This window comes from Medicago sativa, chromosome 3 (genome assembly GCF_051527215.1).
Source record: "Medicago sativa cultivar Bolivia chromosome 3, Bolivia_mono, whole genome shotgun sequence".
Taxonomy (NCBI): Eukaryota; Viridiplantae; Streptophyta; class Magnoliopsida; order Fabales; family Fabaceae; genus Medicago; species Medicago sativa.
The window spans coordinates 30631981-30651655 of NC_140751.1; the positions used below are offsets into that span (position 1 = coordinate 30631981).

Below are 19675 nucleotides of genomic sequence, written 5' to 3' on the forward strand. Positions count from 1 at the left end.
GAGAACTCAATTCCACAACCTCCGACACAAGCATGTACATCTCAACTCATTTCTTCCATGGTTGAATCGAAACAACACAATTCACGTATGGCTGAAACTGCACGTGAAATCAGAGAGTCATGTGCAAGAATTCTCAAATTGTTGCAAGAAGAAATTGCTGAATCAGAATCAGGAGAAGTTTCCCTTTCAGATGCCATTGAGTTTTCTCCATCCGCTACGCAAATCGAGGCCGCCTCAACCAACAATGACGACGTTGACGATGATTCATTGGATCTATCATCATCAACTGTCGTGTTAGCGGAGGAGATCGATGCTTCCGAATCGTTGACGATGGCTCTCCATGTTTCTGAGGATTCGCTTCCTTCTACGAACCTGATGGATACAAATTCTATTGCACATCAAAACGTTGCCCTCCTTTTCCTTCCAAAACAAATCGAAGTTCCTAGGTATACGAAGAGAAACCCAATAACTGCTGTGTTTACTGATTGCAATGTTGTCGAGGATTCTTCAATCATCAGCAACTACATCGCAGAGGTGATAGAGAAAAGTGTTTACGACCACCCTATCGCAAAATACCCAGTCTCGCCTCCGCAGCCAAAACCACCAGATCGAAGCGTTCAAAGTATGACTATAGGATTTCATTCGAAGTGGAATCACACCATGCCACGACCACCGCCTCACCCACCTGACGCCAATCACAGAGCAGAGGACTTCATTATTCCGTTTTCTTGTTTGGAAAGAGCAGTTTGTACACCACCTGTTTGGAAAAATGTCAGTGTTAACGCTCATGGTGATATCTTGGCCTTGCTGTGCAACTGTATAATGTTGAGAAATCTAGTTGGTTCTAAAAACATACAGAGGTTTATGGTTGAGGAAGGCCCTGTGTCTATGTCCATACTTTCGCTCTCTTGTCTGGAGATGGCAGTTTGCCCATCATCTGTTTGTGAAAATGTTTGTGTGAATGATTGTGTCTTCATCCAGCTATTGTTGTTCATGTTGTCTCAGTGTTTACCACCGGTTCGACATCACAGCGAAAAGGATCATGAACAGCTGACATTGGTCTTCGACTTGGGATATCTATGTTTTGGATACCAAGAGAAGCAAGAGAAGACACTCAACACCAAGGTTTTGTTATTGTCAAAAGGATGGTTTACAAGGCTTATCCCACTAACTTATGGTTTGCAAATGGAGCTTTCATAGTAATTAAACAACTGCACCACATGGTTTTAAGGCTAGTTATTCATCTTTTCTTTACAGCTGACAATGTCAATGTTGATTTTAATTATGTTTGCATGGGAAATTGCTGTGAGGGGTTAGCTTTTGAAGAACTAAAGTTGCTAGTTCATCATGATATAAATACTACTATTTATGACATCAAGGCTGAATTGTTTCCAATGGTCACTCCTGACACCGAGATTATGCAATGGGCTGGCAGCTTAATTGTTAAACATAACCCAAGATATAATACTCTACCAATGGGGTTCAACAGTTCCACTACACCTACTGTTGTGTCACCTTATATTAGTACCTCTCATCCAAAAGGAAACCATGGTTCTCTAGTCTCATCCTATATAGCTGTTGCACTAACTTTACACCAAACCTACTATTTTCTACATTTCAACTCCCTTGATGGTTCTATATTATGGGATCCAGGTGGTGTCAACATTTTTTTACCATGCCAATGGGTCATCACAATGCAAACAATGGCTTACACACTCAAAGGTATGGGACCCGGGTGGATGTTCTCATGTTCATCTCAAGGTTCTATTGACTTGGAAGCCACTTGGTCAGATACTACTATTCCTCAACAACATTGTCTTAGCTCCAACCTTGAGGACAAGGTTGATTTTAATGGGGGGAGTAATGTTATGATTCAAATATCATATGAGAAAATACACTTGGCCAAATGTAATTGGTTGATGTAAGTGGACATGTGGCTAGTGATTGTGCATAAATAGGGAAAGGATGATCATTAAGGATTATGAAGAATATTGATGAAAGTCTCCCCTCTCTTCCTTTGGTACTCTCTAGTAGAGTAATGGTTAAGTTTTAGACTTAATCTTCTTCTATCTTTTCTTTAATGTTTCTATGTACCAAGAACATCAATTTTAATTGAGTTCTAATCTATCAATTTTACCTTTTATTTCACAATCAATTCACAATTATCATTTTATTCCATTATCAATTTTAGAAACCATTACATGGTACTCATTACAAACCTCTATTCACCCATAAGTTTCAAAGGAGGAGGGTTCACAAACATATACTTAGCCAATTTGAACATTTATACAATACAATTACAAAGTATAACTACAACAGATTCCTTATCGATAAAAAAGTTTTGACGTAAATTAAATTAATATCAGTTTGAAGAGAAAACGATGTTTTCATCTTCTCATATATGTACAGATCATAAATTTGCCCAAGTCTAAAGATATTTGTAACCGACCCATTGACATGTTTCTCGATTCACTACACCATTTATTGTCTCTGGCAACACTTTTTTTGGGGACGTGTAAAAATTGTCCCCTAAAAGTCTCTAAGGCAACGATTTATGAGCGTTGCCAAAAATATTTTCGCAACCCCTGATAAACGTCCCCTAAAATACTTTTGGAGACGATTTTGGAGCGTTGCACTCTTATTTCTTTGGTGACAACCATTAATTGTCCCCTTAGATACTTTTGGGGACGATTTTGGAGCGTTGCACTATTTTTTCTTTGGTGACAAACATTAATTGTCCTCTTAGATATACTTTTGGGGACAATTATAGATTGGGCGAGTTTTAGCATGGGGCAATTGTCAAATTGCCCCATCTTAGATCAATTTTGTTTTATTTGCTATTACTTGTACACATTGTATTTTATATTCTAATTCATAGCCCTATTCAATTATAATTTGACACAAATTAATTTACTTGAATACGTTATTTTTTAATCTCCTGTTTAAAAATCCAATACATCCAGCCCATTCTCAATAATTTTTTTAATTTGAAAAGATAGACATGGCGTAAATATATATATTTACTACATTATTTATAAAGAAATAAATTTAGTTTGTATCTAACTTTGTAATATTAATCCCTTCAACAAAACTTTGTAATATTAATTAGGGTTTAAAAATAAATTTGTCCCTATTAATATGAAGAATTTTATTTTCAGTTCTTATAAAAAAAATGACATGTTTTTGTCCCTCTAAAAAAATTCAGCATGCAGTTTTAATTTTAATTTAATGATTAATAAAAATTTTGATCTCTATAAATATGGCTAATTTTGTTTTTAGTTCTTCTAAAAAAGTGACATGTTTTTGTCCCTTCAAAATATTTTACTCTCCATCAAATTAAAATTAAAACTGATATATTATAATTAAATAGGGGTAAAAATTGGAATATAAAAATGAAGGGACTAATAACAAATAAAACAAAACAGATCTAAGATGGGGCAATTTGACAATTGCCCCATGCTAAAACTTGCCTTATAGATTGTTGCATAAATATTTCACTAACATCAAATTTTTGGTGGCAATCTTCCCTCCAAGCTTTTTTTTTTTTGAAGTATCCCTCCAAGCTTGTTTACCGAAAAACAAATTTTTCCTCCAATTTGGCTTGGTCAACACACATTTCTAATTTTTTTTTCAAAAAAACAAGAAAATTGACATAACGGGGAGTTAAGCACACGACCAGTTGGACAAACAAGGAGTCCTCTATCTAACACACCACATACATTTTTGTGGTAAAGTTTACTTTTTCTCTATTATATTTAAATATTCCACCATGAAAACACAACCATTGCTCACATGATTCAAGTGGTTAATTTAACTCTCATATAAAAAAGTTAATTTAACTCTTATAAATTATAACAAATTGTTAATGTTTCTAATTTATTATATTTATAATTAAAATATATATATTTTTTAAAATTTTTGTTTCTCTCTAACATATTTATTAAAACTAGAATAAATTTCTAATATTTATTTAAATACGGAATGAATTTTTTTGAAGGAAAATACGGAATGAATTTGTGTTGGGTATGAAATGCACAAAAAATGGTAAATTTTGATGAGTTTTGACAATTGGTAAGTTTTATTAGTTTTTATTTTTATTTTTTGTGATTGAGAGATTCAGGTTAATCTAATCCAACCCAATTTAATACAAGTACACATTTTTTTTTATAGAGATCGAGTTATAAATCCGATTTTTTTTTATGGAAACATGTTTTTTGTTCAATTTACAAATTTACCCTTTATTAATAACATAACTTAATAGATAGAGTTGGGTTTTTAGTAAAAAAACAAGTGGAAGTAGGGTTGCTAACTTGCTCCTTCATGTTTTTGGTGGGAGTAAGTCAGCAACCCCATATATATATATATATATATATATATATATATATATGGGTTATGTTACAAGCCACCCTTTGGTGGTGTCTTTTATCAAGTCACACCTTAAGGTGTGATTTTCACTTTTTAGTTATAACTTTGATAAAAGACACCTTCCTAAAAGTAAGTTGGTGTCTTTTCGCAAATGCTCATAGAGTAACTTGATAAAAGACACCTTCATAAAAGGTGTCTTCTATCATAACCCTATATATATATATATATATATATATATATATATATATATATATATATATTCTATACATATTTAAAGAAAATAATCCCTCTCAGCTCTTTTGGGCTGACTTTCTCTCTTTCTAAAAATGCCCTTTATTTTGAAAACAAATAACACATGTAACAAATAAATAAGAATAAATTTTCCTTAAAAAAATAAGCATAATTTTAAATATTAAAATTATAACAGACACGATATGAGTGTGTATATATATATATATATATATACACACACACACACACTTCCGATTTTTATTTCTTTATCGTTTAAATGTCACAAATATCTATAAAAAAATTTTAAGGAACAAATATCTATACTTATAATTTTATTTTTGTGCTGTATGGGGTTCAAACCCCGGACCTTGCATATATATGCAAGTGTATATACTTATAATTTTAATCTATATATAAAAAACTTATATAAAATATTGTTTGTAATTTACACGCAAAATTTCTATAAAATATCTTTGATATAATATAGATTCTTTTTATATATAATATTGTTCCTATTATAGCGAGATATTACTATTTTAATGGGATTAAATTTTTAAAAAAATCAAAATAATAATATTGTTCATATTTTAGTGAGATATTCCTATTTTAATGGACACTACTATTTTTCTTTTCAATTTTTTCTATCTTTTTTTTTTTTTACAAAATTTATGAAACTAAAATTTCTTTACAAAATACCCATTTTAATTTGAGTGTTTTTTTTAGTTTTAAAACTTTCCTTTTTTAATTCTTTTGACTTAAGAGATATTTTATTAAGTGATAGTACAATTATTTTTCCATATTTTGTGGTTTTATTCTTTTGTCATTTTAAACAAATTGATCTTAAAAAATAAAAAAAATAAAAAAACAAAATGATCTCATATCACGTTATATTTTTTCTCTTTTCTTTCCTAATGACAAAAATCATAACACGCACGCGTTTGTTTCTTCTTCCTATGTAAAAACAACCACCGGCCACCATCTTCCCGGCGTCGCCCCAGCCACCGTGTTCACAGATCGGAAAAAGTAACACCATTTTCTTTATCCCCTCGATGAGAGCTTTCTAATGGTTCAATAAATTTCACGAAAGGAGAAATTTTTCCCTCAACCCTTTTTCATCTTCCGGCATGGTAAGCTTATTTTTTCCGGTAACTATGAGTTGTTTCTTTTTTGTCATTCATGTTCCTTCTTTCTTGCAATGAGATTTTCCTTTCCTGCTATTGTTTTCCCTTTTTTAGCACTGTCATCAACAACCTCTGTGCCGGAACAGTGGCATCACCGTCATGTGCTCTCCTCTCTTCTTCAAGGTAAATATCTATTCTTTTAGCATCATCCTTTCTTACTATTGTTAGTTAATTTCATAATTATGTTCATTTTGTACACTTACATTAAAAAGCCCTAATTTTTATTGAACTCTAATTTTCTCTTATTTTTCAAATCCGAATTCAGCATTAATTAATGTTAATTTTTATCATAGAAATTGTTTCAATGTTTATTCTTCTGGTTTTGAGTTGAAGTCTTTGCCTTGTATTTTAGAGAGGAGTCTCTAATTTATTCTTTCATGTTCAAATCTGAAAATCACTTGTTATTGACATAAATTGAGTTGTATTGAACTCGCATCTAAGCTTTCCTTGTATCATGTTACGAGTTGCTATTGTTGCAAATTGTGTTGTGTCCGGTTGTCTTTCTGTAACTTTAATTTGGATTCCTAATTGAGTAATGGAGTAATTGAAGGGACCGAGATCGAGAGAATCAAGAGCCAAAGCTTGGTTGATTGATTTTGATGATTCAGCAATTGAATTGAGTAATGAAGCAATTGAAGACACTGAGATTGAGTTTATTGATAGTATTCTTTTCACTTCTCGTGAATATAATTACTCTCATAGGTACCATTTTATTTTAGTTGGTTCCGTTTGTTCCCTTGAAAATTTGTGTTGGTGTTGATGGATTTATGTGGTCTTGGTTTTTTTCACTACATATATACTTTCCTTCTTATATGTCTCAATTGTCAATTTTGAATTTAGAGAGTTTTGTAGTGCTTGTAATTGTTGTAGAATTGGGTTTGATGATAGCTTTTTGTTTAGGCATGTTGTCTTGGCATTGTTTGTAGGTACTAACAGGTTGTAGAATAATAGCAAACCTGTTAGAAAATTTATTTAGTGTAGAGTTGATGCATTTGAGGGATTATGGAATTATTCTAGTGTTGTTGTAATGACTATTTTATGACTTTGATGTTGTAGGAAATTACTCTTGTTAAAGAGGTTTTCTTGTTTATGGTAATACTTTGGGTGTGTTTTAATAATTGTCTTGATTTTTATTTGTGTTATGTGTAACTCTTGATGGTTTTCTAATTGTCCATTGAATTGATACATACTATCTTTGGTTGATGCAATTTTGTTTCTCTTTTTTGCTTCAAGGTATCAATGAAGATGATGAAAAGACGGCCTAGATGATAAATTTCAAGAGGACAACATAGATGATGTTTAATTTAAAACATGTATTTTGGTAGGCTTGTACTTGATATCAAATAGTGTTAGACATTTTCTTTATTATTAGGTGTTAACTCATGTACCAAGAATGAATATTTTAGCTCAAGTTTATTATAACATAACGTTTGTGGATGTGTTTAAATTCAATTTTGTATAAGCTATAATTGATTATAATTAGTACTTCTGAAAAATGTCTCTTATTAAGCATTCCTATTATTTTACTTTTTTTTTTTTACTATTTCGCTCAAAGGCAACAATTAATAATCGTAGCCGCCTATGGCAACAGTTAAACATTGTTGCCTCAAATGACATAAAAAAGCGTCCCCTTTCCCAAAGGTATAGGCGACGCTTTGATAAACTGTGCCCAAAGAGCATGAAAAAGCGTCCCCTTAGACAATAGGCGACGCTCGAATAGGAGACGCCTGAAAAACGTCCCCTATTCTTTTTGGCAACGATTTTCATAGTTTTGGCTACGATTTTTAACTGTTGCTGAAGAGGATAAATGGTGTAGTGATTTAACATTTCACAATACTACTTTTTAAGACTTTTTCCCCTACATTTCAATTTTAAATAATGTATTATCCTCCCAAATTGAGAACAACTTCATACTTTAGTTTTGTATAAAATGTTATCAAGAGGTATTGAATTTCCTTTATCTTCAAGTCATAATAATATATGAAAACAACCCAATTACCCAAAACAAACTCATTCAATTTAGAGATTATAAAACGCTTAATATTAATTAGAACTAGTAAATCATTGAAGAGAAACTTACTGTCAAGAGGTTGAAACTAAGCTTTCAAAATAATCCCTGGTTTGAAACCACAATATTTCATTGTCAAGAGATGTAATTTGCTCAACCCTTTTATCTCCAATTATAGAGAATTGCATGGTTTTCATCATCACAACAACCTTGTTGATTGCTTGCCATTATAAGTGTGTCGTCACTCTCAGAAAGGTACAACGGAAACAAGAACAATTGAGAACCATACTCTAGTGAATCACTAATGCCATAATCAATTTGAAGATCCTGAAAACTAATTTTGAGAAATTGAATCCAAGAATCTTGAACTCCGAATTCCATCATCATCCATAAAACAAAATCGGTTCCCTTGAAACGGTGAGAAAAACATAGACAATCCATCAATACAGTAACAGATGGCTCAACAGGCGGTACTTCAACAAAACCGTTGGGTGGCAGCAACTGCCTAAATGTCTCTGTAGCCAGAACAAGTGATACGATCACAAATTGGTTGATTGAAATATCATTCCATTCATATTCATTCATATTTCGAATATTTCAAATAGCCAACCAGTTAACAGTGCCACTCACATACACACCACGACTTACAAATGGATGGCAATAGAAACGTCTACGACAGAGGCCAAAAGGAACAATGGGAAAAGTAGGAATATCTCTCCAAACATTATCAGTCAAGCAGAAAACTTTTACCTTCTCGTCAGAAGAGGACGAGAAGGCAACCACCTTATAACTATCATTTGAAATATCATAGCCAAATGTATACCGAAAAAGGTTAGTTGAATACCCGAAATTTTCAGATAATGTATTTGTGGCTGGGTTCCAGAGACGGAACCACATGTCTTCGTAGTTAGCGGCGGCATTCGAAGAAGCACCGAACAAACATATCAATCCATTGCAGGAACCAACAATATCATAGCAATCCATATTACTCAATCGGTAATCGGTGATATCCTTCACTTGATAGTAAAGTTGGTAGTTTGTCATGATGGACGGACTCTCCAGCAAACGACTTACAGGAATGGGTATGACACTGCAATCAAAGCGGCCCCAGTCTGGTATTAGTAATGTTCTTAGTAATAAGAGGTGGGTGTTCCGATCGCTGAAGGTGCAGTTTAGCGAAGGAAGGATCATGAGAGATTAGGGTTTTCAATGATTTACAGACACATTTGAATTGCATCAGAGTTTTCACAGGAGTCCTGAAAGAATTTCTACGATGAGTTCATCAAGGAGGACTATCAACGACGTTGGAGCACGCACCGCCGTTTGAACGTGGGGACTTTGCCGGAGGAGGGCACTTCGTCGTAGCTATGGTATGTATTTTGGTAACTAAAAAGAACGCAGGATGTACTGAAATCGAAATTGAAGGGTTCACAATCATCATCACGAGGTCTCCATACGTAAAAGTAAAACGTTAGATTTTTTATTTTATATCAACAAAAAAAAAAAAGGGTTAGAATAAAAGGGTTAGAATTTTTGTGAGAATCTACGAAGCTCTGGATTTCAAATACGGAGAAGTATATTTATAGGACACCGATGTCCGTCAACTTATGGATAATATACTATGGAGTATCAAAATTAATTATTTTAATTTAAAAAATATATTTTATCGGATATTTATGGGATGCTTCACAGATTCACAAAGATACTTACAAGATATTTCACAGATACATATCTGAAAATAATGAAAGGTAAACAGTGAGAGATTGTGGTGTGAAAATTCAAAGGGTATGTATATGATTCAATTTAAGATATGAATTTTTAAAATTGATTTTCGATTAACTAATTAAAAATTATGTTTTTGGTGAATGAATGTAACAAGAGAAAGGAGATTCAATCGATCATTATTAAAAAAAACTTTGTTTTGAATTATTTTATTGATACACTTCTTGATATCTTAATATATAAATGAAAATAGAATGTAATTTATAAGAAAACCTCATTTTTTTTTATTTTACCACATTTATTATTTTTTTTAAAAAAATTTGACTTTTATGATTATATAGTAACGAAGAGTAATCAATTTTTTTAAGCATTTTACATGCATATGTAACTTTTAGTATAAAAATCTTGTTAACATCTTAGTTGTATCGTATCCTAAATTTTTAAATTTTCACGTATCTGCATACCTGTATCATATCGTACCCGCACTTGTATTACGTATCCGGGCTTCATAGATGAGAATTAGTTAGTAGTAGAAAATGTATTGTTATGTCCCAGGGAACTTAGCTCAGTTGATAGGGACATTGTATAATATATGCAAGAGTCGGGGTTCGAATCCAGACTTCCCACTTCTCCATATTTAAAATGTGTGAATTCCAGTCATTAGGCTACTAAAAAGAATGTACTATTATAAAAATGACAACTAAGGCACAAACACGCTCCCGCCACTAGGTTATTTGACAAAAAAAAAGTACTATTATAAAAACGACAACTAAGGCACCAACACAAACGATTTGAGAACTAGTTACTGAACCTCTGACTTCCCACTTCTCCACATTTAAAATATGTGCACTCCAACCACTAGATTACATGACAAAAAAATGTAATATTATAAAAATGACAACTAAAGCACAAACACATAACAATTTGAGAACTAGTTACTCTCTAATGGAGCAGTTAAACTAGATAATAGACATAATGATGAAAATTTATTTAGATGATCATTTGACGAAATAATTAACTAGAGATAATGTGTTAAACACGAACACATCAATAAGATGTGACTAATGCGTATAAATCACAAGTGTGTGTTGTTGTCTGCTCCACAGCTACATCTTCCTACACCTCCTACTCATCTTTACCTTTTGAGTTATCTTCTTCAACACTTAACTCTAGCACAGGGTCCTCTTCTTCTTTCCATTATTCTTGAAAAGGTTCCTCGACAATAACATGCATTGGCCTTAGTAAATCTGCAAACTCATCACCAATGCTTTGAAAAGGATTTTTCTTTTCATTTTTCTCTTCAGTGGTCTTTTCTTATTCCACTGCATTCTTCTTTGTCTTTTCCTTCTTTTTCTTCTCGGACTTTCCTTGTACTTATGGCAAAATTTCAGTATGTTTCACCCTTTATTCTTCTTCTCTTATTTCTACTTCAGTGTGTTTCCATATTGTTGATAGGTCATATTTTGGTAGTATAAAAGGATTTTCTTAATTTGAAATCCTTTAATGGTTCAAACTTACTTGTTGTGTACGTATATTTTTTTTTTTGATATAAGCAATGCAATTATTAATTGAATACAATGTACTCTAACCTATTTACAACACAGTACAACCATTGTTCATCTCAAATTACATTAGACAGATAACATATTACGTTATTTAACCAATTAAATAACTTATAGTTTATATCTTTTAATAAAAGAGGTACATGTTACTACTATCTTTCGTTTTATTCTATTACGCTAACCCTCTTCTCTAAGGCGGCAATACGGCTAACCCTCCTCTAGGCTAAGCATGATTATTTTGTATTACCATCAAATCGATTGAGTATGTTGCCAAGGGACTGAAAAATCTCTCCTTTGTTTGCAAGACTTTAAAGCATCAATTTTTTACTGTGATGAATTGACAACTTTCATGTATAATAATTGATCATATATGTTTCTGGAATCAATCAATTGAAGGTGAATAGGAGAAAAAGAAGACACTTATTTTTTTATTTCTAGGGAGTTCCTCACATAAATTGGGTTATTTCTTTGATGATAAAAAATTGGGGCTATTTGTCCCTCCCATAAAAAAGAAAAGAACTAAGAAACAAATTAAGGCTCTGTTTGTCTTGGAGAGGAAAGGGAATAATGTAAGGAAGAACCAGTTCTTTTGATGACGGTGAACATGCTTGTTTTTTCAATTGTCTTGTCGCAAGAATATGTATGCTATACAACTTTTTCCCTGGGATTGTAGTTCAATTGGTCAGAGCACCGCCCTGTCAAGGCGGAAGCTGCGGGTTCGAGTCCCGTCAGTCCCGATAGATACAAATCCAAAAAATATCATTTGATTTCGTATGTGAAAGGGAATAAAAAAGGAAAAAAAAAATCTCATTTCTAACGGGGATTCCTTTTTTCTTTTTTAGTTTAAGGTAAAGGTTCGCACGAAAAAAGAAAAAGGAATTTTCATTGCATCAGAAAGTAATTTTTTTTTATTTGGTATGGATAAAAGATCTTCCTATGTTATATCACATGCTTCTATTTTGTTGAGAGAGAATTGGCCATTAGATTAAATACTAATAAAAGTTGAGATTTGGTGTAAGTCTTTCGACTTACATCTGGTAGGTATCAACAGATCCTGCCTCATATATATATACAACGAGAGTAAGTCTCTCCAACCAAGAAGTACTAGAACGACTTAACAAAAGGTCAAAGTTACATTACAAAAAGCCCAAATAATCAAAATTGAAAGGCAACATATGTCAATTTTAACCACCAGAAGGTTTAAAGCTTAACATTTTCACTTAAAGATTCTAAAAGATCGTCCTTGTGTTGAAAAATTCTCCTATTTTCCACTTTCCAAATGACACAAACCACAGATAAGCAAACAATATTGAAAGCCACCTGAACATTTTTCGAGTAGCCCCCTGAACTACCAAACTGCAAAAGATGTTTCATTAAACTACCATTAGTTGTTGTTGAGAAACCTAAACAGCCAGAAATAAGAGACCAAAGCCGACCATAAAAATTAGATTTAACAAATAAATGGTCCATGTCATCTAACAAACCACATCCAGCTGATAGTTTTGACCAGTTAGAGTATTAATATGCCTCATTATCAAATTGTCCATTGTCGAAATACAATTAAGAAATAACCCTCCAAAAAATATTGATTTTTACCGAAACTGAGTTGAGCCATAAAACATGATTGTTAACCAATATAACATTTAGAAGGATAAATAAAGCTTTCAAACATAACGATCCCTTACATCACCCTGCAAAACAACCAAATTTTATTGGTCCAACAACTCCCCAACCAACTCCTCCTCCTAGGCAAACAACTTCCTCCACCAATTCCAAGCCTTTCCGTTCACCCCCACCCCAAATGATACATCTCGGCTACATTCGCCATGAAGCCTTCTAAATCTAACTTCAAGAGGAGGACCATCTAGTCATGGGTCCCTCTGAAACAATTTAGAGGACTCATCACCCCCCATGTTGGTCAATATTATCAAGCAGCCAACCTCTTCTACCAATCCAACCCCCTCCCTAATTTTATTCACATTCTGCCAACAAGCAAAACCTCTTTCACCACCAAACTGCAATCTCCCTCCTTTCTCACCATTTCGAGCACCTAACACTTTGTACCATAAAACTCTCCCTTTCCTCCAACACCCTTCAACACCACTTGTCAAATAAAGCTAAATTACACTCCTTCAACCTCCTAACGCCCCAAACTGTCATTCTCTTTTTTCAAACATAAAGTACTTGTGCCCGTGTTTACAATTCAAAACCAAAGTCGCCTCATGTAACCATGAATTAGATACATTAATGCAAAACACCATACTTCTATGGAAATTCACCTTTAAATTAGACATCTCTTTAAAAAAAAATTAAAAGGCTTTCTAACATACACTAGAAAAATCCTATTTTTCATCTCTCTGTGTGTCTATTAAATCCAGATTTGAGTCCAAGATGTCACAATCAAACCAAAAGGATTATATACCTGCTTCTTTTTAACAAGCTATTGTTAATGATCAATGATGCAATTTTGCTCGCCATAAAAAACAATAATACGTGTGAAAACCAAAACACCTTAATCCAATTGCAATTCAAGGATGCATACTTTAAGTGTGACCCCTATAATAATAACATAAAACAATTGCACTTCAAGGATGCATACTTTATTTTGAAATTTAATTTTAAAAAACACCTTAATCCCCTTAAAAAAACAAAACACGTTAATCTCCACTCGTTTTTTGTTTTTGTTTTTGAAGAAACGTTAATCTCCACTCGTTAAATATGCTTGTTTAATCTCCACTCGTTAAATATGCTTGTTTATGGAGACAATTGTGGTCCATGACGTAATCGCAAATTGTAAATCATATAACATAAAGAAAAAATAAAAAAATCAATAGTATATATATAAAGTAAGGTTTTTTATGCCACGTGTCACTTCCACGTTTATTCTCAATATTTTTATATTTTTTCTATATTTTATTTGACATCTTATTTGACATAAAAATCTCAGCAAACTTTTGATCTTATCCACTAAATATTTTATTTAATTTTATATTTAATTCCTAATGTTTTGTGTAGCCAAAATATCTCAACAAATTATATATAATACTTTCAATATTATCCATTAAATCTTCCTTTATTTTTTTCTTTCTTTTTTTTAGGAAAAGAAGTTTCTATTAGTTTTTTTCATTGAGGAAAAAAAGGCTTCGATTTGTTTTTTTTTAACTATAAATAAAGGAGAATTTTTTAATCACGTAAACACATATTTTGAACAGAAACTAAAACTCAAACCTTCTTTTGATCTAAGCTTTTTCTTTCTTCAGGTTTGACAAACATCTATACTATTGTTTCTTTTACTTATGCTTAGATTTTTATTTTTATATATAATATGATAGGTAACTAACACCTACGAGTGAGTTTACCGATTGTTTTTTTTTTCTTTCAGGTCCTTGAACTAATGTTGCTGGCATCCATTACAAACACCTACGAGTTTCAGGTCCTTGAACCAACACCTATACTATTGTTTCTGTTTCAAGTCCTTGAACTAACACCTATACTATTTTTTTTTCCTTTTCGTTTCAACAGTAGCGTTTTAATATTATTAATCACCTATACTATTATCACCTGTACTATTTTTTCAGTTCCTTTTCGTTTTAATATTATTAATCAGTAGCGTTTTGATTTTAATAATAATAGTTCAAGACCTGAAATATTTTTATTTAATTTTATATTTAATTTTTAATATTTTATGTAACCAAAATGTTTCAACAAACTATATATAATACTTTCAATACTATCCATTAAATATTTCTTTTTTTTTTTTACGAAAAGAAGTTTCAATTAGTTACTATCTCTTTTAGCACCATATTATTCAATTAGTTTTTTTCATTGAGGAAAAAAAGGCTTCGGTTTGTTTTTTTTTAAACTATAAATAAAGGAGAATTTTTTAATCTCGTAATCACATATTTTGAGCAGAAACTGAAACTCAAACCTTCTTTTAATCTAAGCTTTTTCTTTCTTCAGGTTTGACAAACACCTATACCATTGTTTCTTTTACTTTTACTTATGCTTAGATTTTTATTTTTATATATAATATAAGAGGGAACTAACACCTACGAGTAAGTTTACTGATTGTTTTTTTTCCAGGTCCTTGAACTATTGTTGTTGGCATCCATTACAAACACCTATGAGTTTCAGGTGCTTGAACTATCACCTTTACTATTGTTTTTGTTTCACGTCCTTGAACTAACAGCTATACTATTTTTTTTTTCTCTTTTCGATTCAACAGTAGTGTTTTGATATTATTAATCACCTATACTATTATCACATATACTATTCTTTTCAGATCCTTTTCGTTTCAATATTATTAATCAGTAGCGTTTTGATTTTAATAATAATATTTCAGGTCCTAAAATATTATTATTTCACCAGTAGCGTTTTAATATTATTAATCACCTATACTATCATTTTATGATAACACCTATACTATTATTTCTGGTCCTTATTTCTAAATCAATCAATCGTATCAATGGTATATATATAAAGTAAGTTTTTTTATGCCACGTGTCACTTTCACATTCATTCTCATTATTAATTTTTATTATTTTTTCTATTTTTAAAAACCAATATTTTATTTTTTGTCAAAAAAAAAAACCAATATTTTATTTAACATAAATATCTCAACAAACTTTTGATCTTATGCACTCAGTATTTATTTTTATTTTTATTGAATTTCTAATATTTTATGTAGCATAAATATCTCAACAAACTACACATCAATCAATCAATCAATAGTATATATGTAAAGTAACGTTTTTTATGTCATGTGTCACTTCCACATTCATTCTCAATATTTTTATTATTTTTTCTATTATTAAAAACCAATATTTTATTTAACATAAATATCTCAACAAACTTTTGATCTTATGCACTCAGTATTTTCTTTAAATTTTTATTGAATTTCTAATATTTTATGTAGGAGAAATATCTCAACAAACTACACATCAATCAATCAATCAATATTTTATATATATAAAGTAAGGTTTTTTATGCCACGTGCTACTTCCACATTCATTCTCAATATTTTTATTATTTTTTCTATTTTTAAAAACCAATATTGTATTTAACATAAATATCTCAACAAACTTTTGATCTTATGCACTCAATTTTTTTTTAATTTTTATTGAATTTCTAATATTTTATGTAGCAGAAATATCTGAACAAACTACACATCAATCAATCAATAATCAATCAATCAATAGTATAGTATATATATAAAGTAAGGTTTTTTTATGCCACATATCACTTCCACATTCATTCTCAATATTTATATTATTTTTTCTATTTTTAAAAACCAATATTTTATTTAACATAAATATCTCAACAACATTTTGATCTTATCCACTCAATATTTTCTTTATTTTTTTTTTGAATTTCTAATATTTTATGTAGCAGAAATATCTCAATAAACTACACATAATACTTTCAACAAAGTTTACATATATGATTTTATTTTATGATTAAAAGACTTCAATTTGTTTATTTGTTTTTAGGAAAAGAGAGACTTCAATTAGTTATTACTAATCTTTTAGCACTGTATCATTCAATTAGTTTTTACGTTTGAGGAAAAAAAAGGGTTCGATTAGTTTTTATTTTTGATAAAAAAAAAGTTCGATTATTTATTATGTTATCTTTTAGCAGCATATTCTAATGCAAATGTTAATTATAAATAAATAAATTTTTGTTAATCACATATTTACATATTTTGAGCACAAGCAGAAACCCCAAACCTTCTTTTCATCTAACATTTTTCCTTTTTCAGGTTTGCCAAACGCCAATTTTATTCCCTTTCAATCGATTTTTTTCTCTCATACGCATGGGCCATGAAACAAACTCATGACCACATGTTTAAAGGGACCCAAAACTCTTATCACGTGGACTAATTCATTATTGATTTTGTTACACTTTTTATTCTTGCATTGAACATTCATCTCATCATTTATATATATTTTTAAGATATTATTATAATTGTAAATTTAAATAAGTTCAATCTAATATACTTACATGTGTATTCGTGCACACAAACTTATAAAACTTACTATTTAATATCTAACCCGGGCAACGCCGGGTCTCTAAACTAGTAGAAGAAAGAAAATGATGTGGATCCTGATTGATTTCCTTTAAATGATTGCTTTTTTTTTTCTTTCCAAGAAATGATTGGGATTTTTGTTGGTATAAAACGATTGTTTTTTGTTTCTTTTTTATCAAATAAAACGAATGGTTTTTCCGTTCCTTTTTAAGTATCATTTTCGAATAGTAACACCAAATAAATGAAGTGTATTTTTACATTTTTTCTTTCTATTATACCCTCATATTTTTAATAACAAAAAACGAACTTTGTTTTATAAAAAAAATATTTAAAAGAACAAACTTTGTTTAAAAATAACAAACTTTAGTTTTTCAAATAGCATTATTTGTTTTATTGAAAAAAGATAAGAGTAATTGAAAAAGGATGTAAGTGACAAATTATATCCATAAAATATTAAAACAACGGTTAAATAAAAATGTTAGATAGCAACACTTAAAAAAATGGAGGGAATAGCAACTAAACTCATACCGAGAGAGTTGAAAAGGAGTCAAGATCCTCTCCATTTGCAATAGTTTTCATTTCCTCCATTAGAAGATATAAAGACACAATAAAATTTGTCAAAAAATATAAAGTAATTAATGATGGTGGAACCCATTTAATTAAAATATCAACTAATCTTTTTTTGTGTTTATCTCTCTCCAAATTATATCTTCCATTTATTTTGACAAATAGAGAGGATCTTAACTCGTTGAAAAGTAGTGAATATATGTCAAATTCCCATCCCAACGTATTAAATGTGTTATTTTGTAAGAGTTTCTAGTAAAACGTGTGACCTAATTAAGAAGCCTATCATTTTATCTAATTATACTAAAATAAATATATCATCGCATGGCCATACTTTGTACTCCCTCCGGTCCTATTTACAAGAGAAAGTTGACTTTTTAGATACATTGAATAATATATGTATCTAGTCAAGAACATAAACCAAATACATAAATTATTTAATGTATCTAAAAAACAAATTGTCTCTTGTAAATAGGACCGGAGGGAGTATTTTCATCCCAACGTATTAAATGTGTTATTTTGTAAGAGTTTCTAGTAAAACGTGTGACCTAATTAAGCAGCCTATCATTTTATCTAATTATACTAAAATAAATATATCATCGCATGGCCATACTTTGTCTTCACCCGAAAAGATATCATATTTGAAAAGCAAATAGTAATTGACATTGACCAACTAAACTTATACAAGCGAGAGAGACACCAAACCTTTATTCTGTTGAGTTTATAGATTCTTTCAATTATAAATTGTTCAACCTCCACTTTTCTATCTAATATGGGACATATAACTCACACTTGCACACAACAATCTCCCTCTCAAGCGTGATTCCGTAAATTCATCATACTCACCCCTCAAACGGAAGTTCTTTGATGCACACACTTATACTTACCGCCGTTTCCGCACTCAACGGAATCCGCCGCTTGAATACTCTTTGTCAAGTAGACTTTCAACATAAAGAGCTGGTTGAATCCTTCGTCGAACCTCGGCTCTTATACCAATTTGATAGAACAAATTGAGAGAAAGTGAAGAAACTTAGAAATGTAAGGTTGTTAGTCTTCAAAGGCTTTATTGACTTGAGAATATTGATAGACCTCTGGCAAGTGCACCAAATACTATCGAAGTAGTAAAAATATCGATCCCACGAGGACTGTTTTTAACTTCAATAATTCAATTTCGTTATAAAAGTAGGATGTATAAAAGTTTATTTTGTTTTGCCACTAGGCAGTAGATTTGGTTTGATTTTAAGAAATCAAATAAAATAGTAAAGATTTGATTAAGAAAATAGGAGAGAGATGAGATCAGGTCTTCGAATCCTCTATGTTTCCCCTAATTGGTTACTGCACCTATTATTACTAATGATTCTCTAGTTTCACGATAGTTAACAAATTAGCCCTAATCAATCCCTTGAGTTAGGACCCTCTTTTTAAACTACAGCCCCTAATTCCTTAGGTGGTCTAATAATCATCAAAGGTTTAAGCACGTTAACCTAATATCACTAACAAACGATTATCCATTCCTAGACTAACCATGTTTATTAGAACAATTCAATTAGGTCTAAGTCGAAAGCTATGGTCAGTAGTCATTCGATCTCACAAAATCATGTTTATATTTGATCAGGATATAAAAAGCAGTAAGAACAATTGAATTGAATGAAAACTAGAATATCATTAATAAGTAATAGAGTTTCACAGCAACATATGATCAATTAGGGTTACATAGGTTCATCTCCGACCTAATCTCTAAGAGATTTAGCTACTCATAATTGAGTTTACAAATAGCATAATCAATGAAAGAATTAAAACATACATAAACTGGGTTAGAGATGATGAAATCCTCTCCGCTGCAGCCTTCTGGGTGTTAAAATCGCACTTTCGTTCTCCAAAATCGTCACCCTTGTTCTTCAGATTGAGTGCAGTATTTATAGAAGTCATGGGCCTGACCCATCAAAATCGCGCCGCGCCTTGTTAATTGGCGTGCCGCGATTTCCCCTTTACAGGAAGTGTGTATTTTTGCTTCAAA

General features: G+C 31.2%; 1 long non-coding RNA gene, 1 other non-coding gene and 1 pseudogene across 4 annotated transcripts; 2 read left to right on the forward strand and 1 right to left on the reverse strand.

Moving 5' to 3' along the window:
- Window positions 1-5517: 5517 nt before the first annotated feature.
- On the forward strand, window positions 5518-7273 carry LOC146937078 (uncharacterized). 3 transcript variants are annotated; one of them, XR_015033236.1, is made up of 4 exons: window positions 5518-5723; window positions 5832-5900; window positions 6328-6869; window positions 7011-7273. It is a non-coding gene; the product is annotated as an uncharacterized LOC146937078 (long non-coding RNA). The 3 variants fall into 3 exon arrangements; XR_015033235.1 differs by having other exon boundaries at window positions 6328-6479; XR_015033237.1 differs by lacking the exon at window positions 6328-6869.
- A 586-nt stretch (window positions 7274-7859) lies between these two features.
- On the reverse strand, window positions 7860-9223 carry LOC146937079 (F-box/kelch-repeat protein At3g23880-like; annotated as a pseudogene).
- A 2509-nt stretch (window positions 9224-11732) lies between these two features.
- TRNAD-GUC (transfer RNA aspartic acid (anticodon GUC)) lies at window positions 11733-11806 on the forward strand. Its single transcript has one exon. It is a non-coding gene; the product is annotated as a tRNA-Asp (tRNA).
- The last annotated feature ends 7869 nt before the right edge of the window (window positions 11807-19675 follow it).